The sequence below is a fragment of the Anthonomus grandis genome, chromosome 4 (genome assembly GCF_022605725.1).
Source record: "Anthonomus grandis grandis chromosome 4, icAntGran1.3, whole genome shotgun sequence".
NCBI classification, from domain to species: Eukaryota; Metazoa; Arthropoda; class Insecta; order Coleoptera; family Curculionidae; genus Anthonomus; species Anthonomus grandis.
In genome coordinates this window covers 26,282,892-26,298,253 of record NC_065549.1, presented here as the reverse complement: position 1 = coordinate 26,298,253, position 15,362 = coordinate 26,282,892, and the positions used below count along the sequence as shown (strand labels likewise).

At 33.3% G+C, this 15,362-nt stretch overlaps 1 protein-coding gene and 2 long non-coding RNA genes across 6 annotated transcripts in view; 2 read left to right on the top strand and 1 right to left on the bottom strand.

Annotated features, from left to right (window-relative positions):
* Positions 1-15,362, top strand: part of LOC126735327 (pre-mRNA-splicing factor ATP-dependent RNA helicase PRP16) — a 229,036-nt gene that overhangs the window by 20,749 nt on the left and 192,925 nt on the right. The gene's annotated exons all lie outside the window — the stretch shown is intronic.
* Positions 6,208-8,769, bottom strand: LOC126735330 (uncharacterized). Its single transcript, XR_007660374.1, has 3 exons — positions 8,414-8,769; positions 8,053-8,183; positions 6,208-6,339 (listed from the first exon to the last, which is right to left on the bottom strand). It is a non-coding gene; the product is annotated as an uncharacterized LOC126735330 (long non-coding RNA).
* On the top strand, positions 9,792-12,146 carry LOC126735332 (uncharacterized). The gene is made up of 2 exons (XR_007660376.1): positions 9,792-10,304; positions 11,270-12,146. It is a non-coding gene; the product is annotated as an uncharacterized LOC126735332 (long non-coding RNA).

Here is a 15,362-nt window from a genome sequence, read left to right as displayed (position 1 = left end):
GCGTAACTATCTCGGCTCACATCAGTATATACAGTTATTGGTAATTGTGGGTTAAATAAGGCCAATGTTGGTTTGGAACATATTTGATTTCTTAACTCACTAAAAATTAATTAATGATTTTCTATCCATTTCCATTTAGAATTTTTTTTAAAGCTTTGTAAGAGGGACTGCTTTGCAAAGTCTTGAATGAATTTTCTAAAGTATCCCACAAGGCCCAAAAACTATCTTAACTGATGTCGGTTTTTAGGATGAGGAAAATTTTGAACGGATTCAATTATGGTGTCTGAAGAAGAAGTTCTATTAAATGATATTTCCTATACCGATCGGATCTAATGCAGTTAATCTGCTCTCGAGCTTAGTTCGTTTGCCTTCGGCTGACTCTGGATACCTGCACTCTTCTTCTGCCTCTGGCTCGGACATTCCGTTGCAGTTCCTTAAAGCTTTCATAAGGCAAGACTTAATCACTAAGCCGGGATTATTAATAAACAGATTCACATATTGAAGGACACCAATGTTGAGATGGTCTCATTGCTCTCCAATACGTCTTCTGGTTCTAATCTTCAAGTGATATCTCTCAGACCAGTTCGAAGTCCGAGGTCCCCCCTAAGCACGTCTAAAAAACACTCGGGGAAAAGAGTAACAGGGATACCACCGTGCAACCCCATGAATTAGCTCAAGGTAGGAAAAACCATATTTCCTCACGAGTGCAATCAGACATTCCACCCCTAAAGATGACTTCTATGCTGCCCACCCATAAGTCGTCACAGTCCAATGCTAATAACAGAGGCATGAATCGATCGTGGATCTTTCTCTATGGGTTGTCCATGGATTCATCTGTTAAAGACGTTTTAGCCGATATGGATTCACGTAGTTTTTCTGGGTATGTATGTGAGGAATTCGCCACGTATAACAGCCAGGTGAAATCTTTTAAAATAAAATGGTGCTCACCCAAATATACTACAGCAAGTTCTCGATTCTCGATTAATAAGTAACGAGAGGCGTCAATATTTCCACAAAAAAAAGTAAACAACACAAATAATCTTAATAATGCTTTATTGCACCAGAGTTGGAGACATTCCTCGAATCCAATTTAAATATTGATATACTGTGTCTTAATGAACACTGGCTGTCTGATGCAGAGATAGGTTTTACACATATTCATAGCTTTATTCTTATCTCAAAATTTTGTAGGACAGGCAAGACTCATGGTGGGTGTGCATCTTTGCATGTGACACAGCCAATTGTGAGGCAGTCAAATTTTTTCCTCATGCTTGTGAGTTAGATTTTGAGATTGCGGGGACCAAATATGGTGAGATCTTCATATATACAATCTACAGATCTCCATCTGGCAATTTTAACAATTTTTTTGGGTTTACTTGAGGGTTTTCTTGAAAGCTCGACCATTAATGAAAGATATGTCATTACTGGTGACTTTAATGTTAGGTTTAATTTTGACTGCAGTCAGTCTCTGAGGGTTGTTGACCTCTTTTCTAGTTTTGGACTACATCCTGCAGTAAATGATGCTACTAGGGAGTTAATTGTCTTGTTGAAAATGTCTTTACAAATATTTCTATCCAGAATTGTAATGTGAAAATATGTGACGTCTTTTTGTCAGATCATTTGGGAATTGCTTTTCAATTCGGGGTGGGTTGCCACAGAGTGGGTAATGCTACTTGTATCTGTTATAGACCCATCATGGATTGGGGCTTATTTAAATTTTACCGTATGGTTGAGGGTTTTACCTGGGAAAATATAGTCATTGACGACAATGTGAACTTGTCTTTTAATTGCTTTTTGGACTATATTATTGTTTCAATCCGCGAACGAACGAACACTTGATTATTACAGTCGGCTAAGTAAAAACTGTTGGCGTGACCATCACTACAGTTACAATGCCATTAACGCAACCTAGCTGGATCACATTCGAGTTCTGGGTTTGTTGGGTAGTGTTAATATTCGTGAAAAGTTGGACAGTGCCTATTGGACAAATATTCGATTATATAACGAGAACCTAACAAAAAACAGGTATGTGTTATCTAAAATTATTGACATTATTTGATATTCATTAATGTAATCATCATTTAAGATTATGTCCTTTGAAATACTTTTGTTTAAAAATCAGTTGAAATCTTAAAATATAAAAAAAAAAATTTAAAACAAAAATTAATTTTTAAAATATGTTTTAAAACATCTATTTCTTTTCTTTCTTCAGCTATTAAAGATATTAAAAATAAAACTCCACATAAGGGTATATAAATTTTACTGCTCATAAAAACACTACATAATATTATTGCGGTATATAATACATATTCATATTATTAAATTAGTCACTATCTGACAAAATGTCTACATTGCTGATAATTGATTCGTCGGAACTCGTTTCCAAATCTTCATCTGATGAGCCAGTGTTTACCGTAAATTTTAGGGAATCTAAAGTTTCATCAAAAAGATTATGATCTTTTATATATTTGTCTTCAATTTTGTCGACATGGTCACAAATGCTTCTCCAATCATCGACAGATACTTCTGCAAATTTTTGCCTCGTCAAAGCTTCTACATCTGCTAACTTAAAAGTTGTGTTCCTGCTTGCTACCCAGTTTTTAACAGTGGCCCAGATTTTTTCAATGGGGTTCAATTCTGGGTGGTATGGAGGCAAACGCAAAGTTGAGTGTCCGTGACTTTCCATTAGTTCGTCAAGTTTGCACTTTATCGGATAAAATCTTTTATTTTGAAGAACTATTTCATAAAGTTCCGTTTTTGTCATTTTCTCGTCATATTCTAAATTATGCTCCTTAAGCCAATCAATTATGAGTTGTTTCTTACTTCCTAAGGTAACATTCTTTTTTACTTGTACATTATGGTATGATGCATTGTCCAAAACTAAGACCGAATTTGGTGGCAAATTCGGAAGTAATTGGGTTTCCACCCATTTCATGAAATTTTCATGATTCATGTCGTCATGGTAATCGCCACTTTTAGAACCTGAAATGTTATAAGTAAGAAATTAATAAGCACAGAATATATATTTTTTATATCTTACCTGAGCGGAATATAAGTAGACCGTCTTTAACAAAACCATTTTTTCCTCCAGCATGAACGATGATTAATCGCTGTCCTTTTGAAATGGGTTTTCGTATACCGCTTAGGCTTTCGTCAAACCAACCTTTGTCAGAAGTATGACTACTGTGTATATAGGTTTCGTCAGTATACACTATATTTCTACCTTGATTTTTAAATTCGGTAATTTGTTTTAAGTATTTTATTCTCTTCAAACGTATGTCATATGATTCCATCAAGGCCTTTCTATTATCATCTGTCTTCTTCCATCTAAAAAACAATGTTTAGAAGTTAGAAATTTATATACATATTAACATCTAACAGGTACATATAATTTTAAAAAACTCATAACCCTAAAAATAAAATTCAAGATAAATAAAGAGACACAGGTAAAATTTTAAAAATGATATTCTATACTCTATTTCAGAAGTGTGTAGAGCAATAAAACCTCATTAGGTATGCAAAAGTGGTACCTGGTGATCCACCAATATTTTATGCCACTACCTTAGTTGGGTATTAGTTTCAATGTAAAATTCTTTCTTTTCGTTGATTGCAGGTAGTGCCACCCGGTTTTGGGTCAATTTATGAGTTTTGCCCATTGTTACCCACTAATAAACATTGAAAACGGTTCGCCAAAGGCGTGCAACTGGGACTTGTTTTTTACCTTATAATTAATGTACTTAAATGCTATTTTATTTTAGAAAGTTACTTTTGTTTAAATGGAATAATATATTTTTTTCACAAATTTATTGAACATAATATGTAGAGTAAAACAGTTGAAAATGTCACTTTTGGATCTGGCACTTTTTGAACAGTGTATAACAATTTTAAATTATAATAGATTGTAGTCTTCTTCGTCATCTGACGAACTGTCATCACCTCTTGACATTATAATTAAAGGATCGACTGTCTGATCGATGAGGTTGTCAAGATCCCACATTTTGTCCTCTTGCTTAATTACATGCTGGACTGCTTTTCGCCAATTCTCTGGTGTCGCTTCCGTAATGGCTTGATCAAACAGTAGCTTAACATCTTTCATTTTAAAAGTCGTATTTTGTCTTGCTACAAATCCTTTTACCTGCGCCCATATCAGTTCTATAGGATTTAGTTCGCAATGATATGGCGGTAAGCGCAGTACAGGTATATTATATTTTTCGGCTATATCTTCCACGGCGTATTTCATGAAACGAGTTTTGTGTAAGTTTGCTATTGCCAGCAGTTCTTTTTTTATCAAATTTGCTTCAAACGCAATACCTTTTGCAGTCAGCCAATCGATAATTTCTTGCTTTCTCCAACTTGAAGTTGGCGTCTTCTCTATTCGCCGTGAATGATAGCTTGCGTTATCCATAACCACCACCGAATTAGCCGGAAGAAATTTTATCATTTCACCAAAATAGTCCTCGAAAACGTCTGAGTTCATGTCTTCATGGTAATCTCCTGTGCGAGTCGACTCAAAGGTTAGCAGACCTTCTTTTAAAAATCCCTCTTCGCTTCCAATATGTGTGATTATAAGTCTTTTTCCTTTTCCCGAAGGTACTTTAATACCCGTAGACAGGCCTTCTATGAAAGCTTGGCGAGCACTGGTTATATTTTTGTCTTGCCACATTTTTTGGACTATATAACCTTCGTTAATCCACGTCTCATCAAGATAAAAAACTTTCTTTTGCTCCCTGCGGTACTGCTTGATACTTCTCAAGTATTGTCGTCTCCAACAAACAATTTCGTCGCTCTCCAGTAAAAGTGCTTTGCGGTTATGCTTTTCCCAGGCAAAATCCATATTTTTTAAAGTTTTCCATAAAAGTTTTCTACTTATCAACGGAATACTGTCATCTCGGCCAAGCTCCATTAAAATTTTGTCTAGGGTGGGTATTTCCTTTTTAAAATAAAAAGAGTGAACTTTTCTTCGAATTATACATTTAGCATTTTCATCAAGGACTTTTGTAGGTCGTCCTGGCTTTTGCTTGGGAGATTCCACTTGACCTGCTACTTTTCTTTCCCGCAAAAATTTGAAAATGGTGGACTTTCCAATTCCACTCATTCGAGAACATTTTTCAACAATTTCTTGCACAGTAAAACTAGGGTAATCGTGTTTTATGCAATCATGTACATTTAAAATAATAACTTTTTCACTCAGCGATAGTGGAGAATTTTTAGTACATCTTTTCGTTGGACTGAATACCTCCATTTTTTAAATATTGGGATAATAATATTGTGATTACACTACAGCGTAGCAGTGACTACTAACGTTTAATATATGATTTAAAAGTATTTATAGTCTGTATATATTACCTGACCCCATTTTTGCAAAGTTATGGATGTTACAAAGCGTTAAAAGATAGGTACCTATACAAAAGGATTAAAAGTATTTATTTAGTATTTAATCTCTTTCAAAATAAAGGCATTTAATCCGTGAAAATTAAATTCATAAATATTATAAGTACCTGCGCCTATGAACTACCACGAAATGTAGCCAAACAGAACGGAATTCCCCAGTTTATTGCTCTATACACTTCTGAAATAGAGTATAGTTAGGTAGAACATTAAGGAGAAGAATATAATAATATGTCCAATTAAGAGGAAAGAGTGGATTAACCAGGGTCATACCTTTTTTTATCTTACAGGTAACATGCTTATGCATCCTACAGGTGTGTATTTATAAATAAATAAAATTAAAAAAGGGTTTGTAACAGTAATTGTAATAGCTATATTATGGGTAGCGCAATTTAGAATTTGAACTTAATTTAAATATTTTTTTTAATTTTCTATGTTTTAAGTTTATATGAATGAAAATATCAATATGCATATCTTTTCAGTGTTCTTTTTAGTATTTTTTCAATGAACGCCAAGACTAGATAAAAACTGTAATATTACAAACGAATGCAAAATATAAATATGGTTGAACCATACATACCTAAATTCAATGCTCTTTAGTAGTTTTGCTAAGGATGGTATACTCATAGGCTCATGAATAACAGATCGGTCAATGATCTTTTGTAGGATTACTGCTAATAAAAAATAGGATTAAAATTAAAAAAGCACAATAAAGGTAAATACGTACACTTGAGAGTAGGCCATCTTTTTTCCACTATATAAAAATCATTAACTATGCTCCTAATTTCTTTAAGTTGCGTCGAAGTAATGTCGACTATACGTGATTTCCTGGGCCTCTTTTTTCTTGGACTGCTGAATGAACAAGAGGGGTTATTTTTTATATTGGCCGACTCCTTCAATATTTTTTGGTAGGTAACTTTCGATATTTTTGTAGCAGCCAACGTACGTTCTCTGGAAATAATATAGGATGTATAAATTATATGAATATTAATATTGTGATTTTTAAACGTAATCGGAAAATCTCTAAGACGTAACATAAAATTTATTTATATACATATGTATGTATACAGTGCTTTTTTTTGAAGTCCCTCCCCCCCATTTATTCTTTGAACGGGTCAAAAAAAATTTTTGAAACTTGGCATAAGTAAATTGGTCTATAGATACTATTTTTCACTGTAAACTAGGTAGTTATAAATTCCAAGATGGCGGCTGGGCGACATCTTGAGAAAAAATTTTAAATAGAAAGGGGGGTCGTGTGGTACCTCATTTTAAAGGTCTCAATGAGTACTTTATAACCCTGAAATATTAGACCCATATCTTAACCCGTTTCAAAATGGCGGCCTAATAAAAAAGTATTTTTTTTTATTTTAACGTTTTACATTTTTATGATTTTTGAATAGGTAAAAATCAGTGTACGAAAATAAATGCGTCACTATTTTATTTTGACATAAAAACGACAGTTCTAAATGTCAAAATAACACATAAGCGCCATCTTGAATAAATGCATTAAATAGAAATCTTGTGTTACCTCATTTAAAAGGTTTTATTGAGTACTTTTAATATTTATTACATGGACTCGGTGGACTCCATTTTGACCTGTCTAAAAGTAACAGCCAAAAAAATACACTGTTGCGATTTTATTAACGTTTTTAATAGAATACAATGAAATACTAATTTACAATTAGCAAATAAACAATTTATCAAAAGAAAAACAATATTTAATTTAAAAGATGCTGGAAATGATTTCCTTGTACCTCTTGACACATAAATAACCTATCTGAAAATTCACGTCGAACATTTTCAAATACATCTGCCTCAATATTTTGACAAATGTTAGTGATTCGATATAGTGAAATGATAAAATCGCAACAGTGTATTTTTTTGGCTGTTACTTTTAGACAGGTCAAAATGGAGTCCACCGAGTCCATGTAATAAATATTAAAAGTTCTCAATAAAACCTTTTAAATGAGGTAACACAAGATTTCTATTTAATGCATTTATTCAAGATGGCGCTTATGTGTTATTTTGACATCTAGAACTGTCGTTTTTATGTCAAAATAAAATAGTGACGCATTTATTTTCGTACACTGATTTTTACCACTGATTTCAAAAATCATAAAAATGTAAAACGTTAAAATAAAAAAAAATACTTTTTTATTACGCCGCCATTTTGAAACGGGTTAAGATATGGGTCTAATATTTCAGAGTTATAAAGTACTCATTGAGACCTTTAAAATGAGGTACCACACAACCCTCCTTTCTATTTAAAATTTTTTCTCAAGATGTCGCCCAGCCGCCATCTTGGAATTTATCACTACCTAGTTTACAGTGAAAAATAGTATCTATAGACCAATTTACTTATGCCAAGTTTCAAAATTTTTTTTTGACCCGTTCAAAAAATAAATGGGGGGGGATTTCAAAGAAAAGCACTGTATATTAATTTTACCAAAGAAATAAAAACTATATCATAAAAAACAGTAATGTAGCTGTTTTGTATACCTAATTTTGTTTTATATTTAATATTTTAAACAGCCACAAAAATATCTTTATTGTTATATTAATAATTTATTATGTTAATTATAAGTAAATAATATTTTATTTAAATGTTACATTATTTTAATAATAATTAATTATCTGTGATTTTTTAACCGTTGGATAACTTACCTAAAGCGTTTTAAAGGAATAGTTAATCCTTCTTCTGCCTCTTTATGCATAAACTCTGCTACATTGGCAATAATTTCTCTTCCCTGGCTATGTATTATTTGCCCTTTCGTACCTAATTTCTTTGGCGACATCTACAAAACAGTTAAATATTTTACATAGATCTATAAACTAACTAAATGATTTGAATAACCATTCGTTCTTATTTTTACATGTTTTGAGAAAAAAAACAGACAATATGAATAAAATCAAAAAACTTCAAAAATAAAGTTAATGTAAATTCTTTGTTTCTTTGGAGTTGCACTTTTGGTTTATTAATTTGCACTGTAAGATACCTTTTAAAAAAACTACTACATTTTCTTACCTTTAATACGTTAGTAGTAACAAACACACACAAAATAATAGTCTTTAAATTAAAACACACCAAAATTGGAAGAAAAAAGTAGGTAAACACAAATTAAACTGAATTTACACGCACACTCTACACTCTCAACGCGTTCCCAAGTGCGACGACACTGACTTATTGCGAAACACCATCGAACTTCCAAGGGTACTGTGATGAATAAAGCGGAGAGGTATAACTATTATAACGACTTTATCTTTTTCCTTGTGAAAGAGAGAGATGCATGTATTCACGGTCAAGTAAACCTAATCAGGGAAATATGGGGCCTCCCCTTTATTGATTTTTTGGTTTAAAGTGGGTTTGTGCGCATTTTACGTCACCGGTATATTCTCTCATTTTATGGACTCTAGAATAAGATTACATGCGTCCAATTTAAGAGCCAGACGATGTGCTACACATCCACGGTTAACGGGGTTAATCGTGCATGCAGAAATCGGTGGGCAATAGAACACAGTTATTGAAATTTTTAAAACTGGAGGTCTTGTATGTTTACGGATGAGTCCAGATTTCGGCTACATATGTTTGATGGTCGAATTTTGGTGTGGAGGAAAAGGGGACAGCGATACCATGAAAATTTGATGGCGCCCACTACCCTTTTTGGTGGCGGTTCAGTTTGCGTTTGGGGAGGCATATGTTTTGATGGCCGCACCGATTTAGTTAAGATTGAAACAATGAACGCTATACGATATAGAGACATTATTATAGAGAACATAATTGTACCATTTTTTGGTGCAATAGGCGAAGAATTCGTTTTAATTGATGATAATGCGCGCCCGCATCGTGCGAGAACTGTCAATGATCGCATTGAATTTCATGGAGAATGGACTGGCCACCACATTCACCCGACATGAATTGCATTAAACATGTATGGGCCGAAATGTTTCGAAGATCAAGCTAACTCGAACAGCCACCTCTAACCTTAAAACAACTAGCCAATCAATTATGGAATATATGGCAAAACATTCCTCAACACTCAACACTACATTAACAACTTAATAAGAACTATGCCTAACAGGGTGACAGCACTAAGACGAGCCAGGGTTGGACCTACGTGGTATTAATTTTTATGACAGGACTTTGTGGCACGGTTTACAGGGTGTAATTTTATTTTAATTTTTCCTGTCGTGTGTTAAAAATTAAAATTTTTTAGGATATAAATTTTTTTTGGGGCTATTGTGAGTGAACTTAATAGAGATTTATTTATTACATTTAATTTTGTTTTATTGTAAATCATTGGCAAACTAAAATTGCAGAACTTCGATTGTTGAGCAGTGTATTTTAAATAGGCCTGGATTTTCGCGTAATATTTTGGGACATTAGGCTAAGCGCGCACTAGCGATTTATTATCGTGCGACTTTTAGTCGCTAAAATGAAGCATTTATAGTTTAATGAACATGCACGCATTCTGCGACAAAATAATCGCTGCGACTAAATAATAGAACCAGTCCTATTTTAGCAGCGACGCGACTATCGCTGTTTTGAACGAAGCATACCGACTCGTAGGGACGTGCACGCATTGCGATTATTTAGCAGTACGATTTTCGTTGGATTGGAACCGTCCGACGTTTTCCCTGTTTTCAATTGTGATTAGTAGTACATATATAATATATTTAATTTTGGGTGTGAAATATTTGATATTAATAAAAAATTATGTCTGACAATGAAGAAACGACCCACATCGTTCTTGATACTGAGAGAATTATTGTGGAAGTGGAAAAAAGACCAGCGCTGTATAATAAAGAAGTGAAAGAATACAGCGATAGAAATGCGAAAGAGAAATTATGGACAGAAGTATGCGCAAATGTAATACCAAAATGGCATGAACTATCAGATGCAGAAAGAAAAGACAGAGGTAGGTAGATTATATTTTTATTACTTTAAATAATACAAATTTTAGAAAATGTGCATTAAATTTTGTCATATTGCCAAGCAACTGAACCTTGCGGAGAGGTAGAATAATTTGCAAAATAGTCTCATACTTGCATGCCCGATGTATTAGCTTCTGTTCCAGCGGGTCGAATGGACTGTAAAAGGCATTCGTATGATTCCTCGTGAAATTTTATACCATCGTGTTTTCTTACAAAATTATGTAAAACACAGCACGCTTTAATGATTTCGTCAGAAAATTCTATTCCGACATCTAAGGGACGATGGAAAATTCGCCACTTATTGCTCATAATTCTAAATGTACATTCTACCATCCGCCGAGCACGGGTTAATCGATAGTTATAAACTCGTTGTTTTGGTGTGAGGTTTCTTCGAGGATATGGTTTGGAAATCTGTTGTATCTGTACAAAAGGCATACACTTTCCTTTTTCATCGTGAGGTAATGTTTGTGGGTTAGAAATGTTTAATTGGTTACTTATTAATCTTCGGCCAAAATTCGAATTTTTAAATATATTGGAATCACTGTGTCCACCAGAGGATCCCACATCTATTGAAATGAAACAATAATCGGCATCAACCACGGCAAGAAGTACTGTTGAGAAAAAATTCTTATAATTGTAAAATTCTGAGCCTGTTGTCTCTGGTTGCTTCATTCTTATATGTTTACAGTCAACGGCCCCGATACAATTCGGAAAATTAGTACGGTAACAAAAATTCCTTGTAAATAGTTATCCAGTCCTCTTCAGATTTTTCGGACATGTAAAAAGGTTGCAAAACTTCCCATAATTGATGACAGGTATCTTTAACAATTTCTCGAACTGTTGTAGCTCCTAACAGGAATTCGAAATGCAAAGAGTTAAAGCTATTTCCGGTTGCCAGATACCTAAAATAAAACGTATATAATTAGTTATAATTGTTTTTTTGTTACAGGGAAAGAAGTTCAAAAAAAGTGGAAGAATCTGAAAGACCGTTTTGCGAGAGAGCTTGCTGCTCAGAAAAAAATAAAATCTGGTGAGCCTGCAAAAAAACGTCGGAAATACATCTACTTCGACGCATTGCTATTTTTACTTCCTCACCAACAACCCAGGACAACAAGTGGCAATGTAGGGCCTTAAGGGCGACAAGGAAGAACTGTTAGACCATAATAAAGGACCCAGAAACGATGATGGAGAGCTTTCAAACGATCATGGAGGTCCCAGGAATAACAACGAGGAGACTCCACGTTCTTTACCCTCTGCAAAACCTGCACAGAGGACACCACGCAGTCTTTCCAGCAAATCTTCTCATCAAATATCCACATATGAGGCTTCGTTATTAGAGATTTTAAAGAACAAACAAACGGAGGAAGTTTCAGAGGATAAAAACTTTGCTCTTATGTTAATTCCTATGTTGGCCAAACTAAACGACGAGCAAAAACATTTGGCCAAAATTGAAGTACTAAATGTGATGAGAAATGCAAAATTCTATACACAGCCTGGGCCATCAACACAAACTAACTTCCATCAGTATTTCCATCCAGGCCCACATAATATGCAGCATCAAACCTCTGTACGTTTGCCAGCAGCTTTGCCTCAATTTTCCAATACAACCTCTGTACGTTTGCCAGCAGCTTCGCCTCAATTTTCCAATACAACATCTGTAAGTTTGCCAGCAAGTTCGCCTTAGTTTTCCAACCAGTCTGATAAAAACTCTTTCCTCCAGACCTACTATTCGGAATTTTCGAATAATTTTGAGTCATCAAGAGATTATGATAGCGAATTATATGACTTGTAATCATAATGTATTAATAAACTAAAAGGAATAAATTACTTTGCGATTGTTCTTATTTATCTTAATGTTACTGCTAGTCGCTAGGTGGTATTGCCTGCCTCCATGTAGTATTTTTATACGTTTGGCTAAGTATATTTCGTGTATGATGTTCTATACCTAAGTGTAACCGTTTTTGACATATTTTTAATTTCATGTGAAAACCTATGTTTATAAGTCCTAACATAATTACCGATTACTCCCTTTTAGTAGCCTTTACTTATTGGTTAGTTTCGGTTTTATTTTAAAGGAAGGACCACTTTAAAAGACTATTTTAATATTTGGCTAAAAAAAGATCTATCTAGTCCAAAAATTGATAGTTTTCGAAATATTGACAATTTAAATTTGGCCTAATATTAAAAGCCGTATAGTTGTACACGGCTCAAGGATTGTGGATTAGTTGACCATTACGGTTGTCATAGTAACCGCTACAAGCAACAGTAAGATCATGGATTATAACAGAAATGTACACTTTTTAATTAAATTATACATTAAATGCATATAATCCATATATATGGATATATGGATATATATATATATATATATATACAATGTAATGTAAAAGTAATGTATATAAAGTAATGTAATATGTATTATTTAGTTAACAAATAATCTTTCAGTTTGTCGCAGAATACTTATATATACAGGGTGTCCCAAAATTAGTGGACGAAACGCGAACCCTGTATTTTTTGGTCAAAAATAACCTCACTTTTTCCTATAAACATATATCGGCAAACGCCCCCCAAGGGAGCTACGCCCCTTTTAAAGGGGGCACCTGAAGATGGTTTTTTCTACTTATTTTCGAAACGGGTAAATATAAAAATTTTAAATTTTGGTATTCTCCCAATTTTGATATGCTGAATTTAGTTGTCATTTCATAATTTTCATTATTTAGTCAGGTGCGTATCATTTAGGGGGTGAGCCTAAAAAAATACCTAAAAAAAAATTGTGTGCAAAGTTTTTTTTTTTTCTTTAAATTTTAAAAATTTGAAGCTTTTTACGTAAAAAAGTACCTCTTGGTCAATAACTCTACGAGTTACCATTTTCGAGAAAAACGCATTTAAAAATAACGCTGCATAGTATTATTTTCACTACCAATTTTTATGAAAACTTAGTAGCAGGCTTTGGAAAAATTGACACACTGCATAATGACATTAACATTTGTTGTAATTGATTAGTTGTCATTTTGCATTCAAATTGTTAATATCTATTTAACTATGGAAGACTTTTCGACCCGTTATTAATTATTATCGTCGGATCGCATTAAATTCATTTCAAAATACTCTAATTACTATTATTATTATTATTATTTACTTTATTTACTTGGATAAGTCTTATCACAAACATCAAACACCCCAAAACAAATTCTTTTGACGACTAACTGGAATGTTTAGTGGCTTACTAAGGTTTAGGCTTATTTCGGAATGAATGACTAAGATGTTAGGATACCATCCTTTCCATTATAAAAGGGTTCAGGAGTTAGAAGAAGAAGATCTTCCAGCTCGAGTAGACTTTTGTCATTGGATTTTAAATCACCCAAATCTTCGTCAAAAAATTTTGTGGTCAGATGAGGCAACTTTTTCTAGGAGTAAGAGCTTTAACAGCCGTAATACTCATTTTTGGAGCATCGAAAATCCGAGAGTAGTTCGACGAACTAACTTTCAGCATAGATTTTCCTTTAACGTATGGGCGGGTTTGATAGGAGATAAATTGATCGTCATTATTTAAATTTTCTTCAAAACAATCTCAGAGATTTACTGGACGATGTTCCCATAGAAACTCGGCTGGAAATGATTTTTCAGCACGATGGGGCACCAACTCACTACAGTCGACAGGTGAGAAACTGGCTGGACAATAATTTTACAGGCAGATGGATAGGCCGAGGTGGTCCAATAAACTGGCCAATAAACTGTCCAATAAACTGCACGATGGCCCGACCTTAATCCTCTGGATTATTTTCTTTGGGGTAATATGTGCAATATTATTTATGCCACCGAAATTGATACTCCAGAAGAGCTTCAGAGGCGAATTCTCGCAGCTGCAGGCCAAGAGACCGATTTGAAATTCTTAGATCGACCCAAAACATTCAAAAAAGATCCAGGTTATGCATTCAGGAAAACGGAAACTTTTGCCTCAAATAAATTAGTATTTTTATCTGTTTGCAATTTTATTTGTCAATTTACTTTTGAAGCGTGCTATTGAGTTTTAATAAAAATTGTTATTAATAATACTATGCAGCGTTATTTTTAAATGCGTTTTTCTCGAAAATGGTAATTCCTAGCGTTATTGACCAAGAGGTACTTTTTTACGTAAAAAGCTTTAAATTTTTAAAATTTAAAGAAACAAAAACAAAAACTTTGCAAACAATTTTTTTTTAAGTATTTTTTTAGGTTCACCCCCTAAATGATACGCACCTGACTAAATAATGAAAATTATGAAATGACAACTAAATTCAGCATATCAAAATTGGGAGAATACCAAAATTTAAAATTTTTATATTTACCCGTTTCGAAAATAAGTGGAAAAAACCATCTTCAGGTGCCCCCTTTAAAAGGGGCGTAGCTCCCTTGGGGAGCGTTTGCCGATATATGTTTATAGGAAAAAGTGAGATTATTTTTAACCAAAGAATACATGGTTCGCGTTTCGTCCACTAATTTTGGGACACCTTGTATATATATATATATATATATATATATATATATATATATATATATATATATATACGTTTACATTACTTTTTTATCTAAATTTCTATTTAATATAACGATAAAGTTAAACCAATAATAATTATTATTATCGATTATTAAAAAACATATTTTATCATACTTAGAATTTAATTAAACCAATAGCAGTATCTGAAATATTTTCAATTTACTTTCCCATCAAGCCTATCTGGTCCATTTCAACCATTAAACCTATTGTTAGTAAATTCGAGTCCAAAGACATTGCAATAAATAATTGTAAATAATTAACTCAGAAGATCGAAAATAGATCCGAAAAAAGAGAGAACAGAACTCTTAATATTTTACTAAGTTTGGAAAAATAAAATAAAATAAAATATAATAACTTTTTTAAAAATAATAGAGAATTACATAAAAACATCAATTAATCAAATGTTCAAACAACCCTCCATTAACAACGTCGTACTAACCATCTTGTTTTCCTCCAGACTCAGTAGAATATTAAGATTTCTGTTCTCTCTTTCTTCGACTCTATT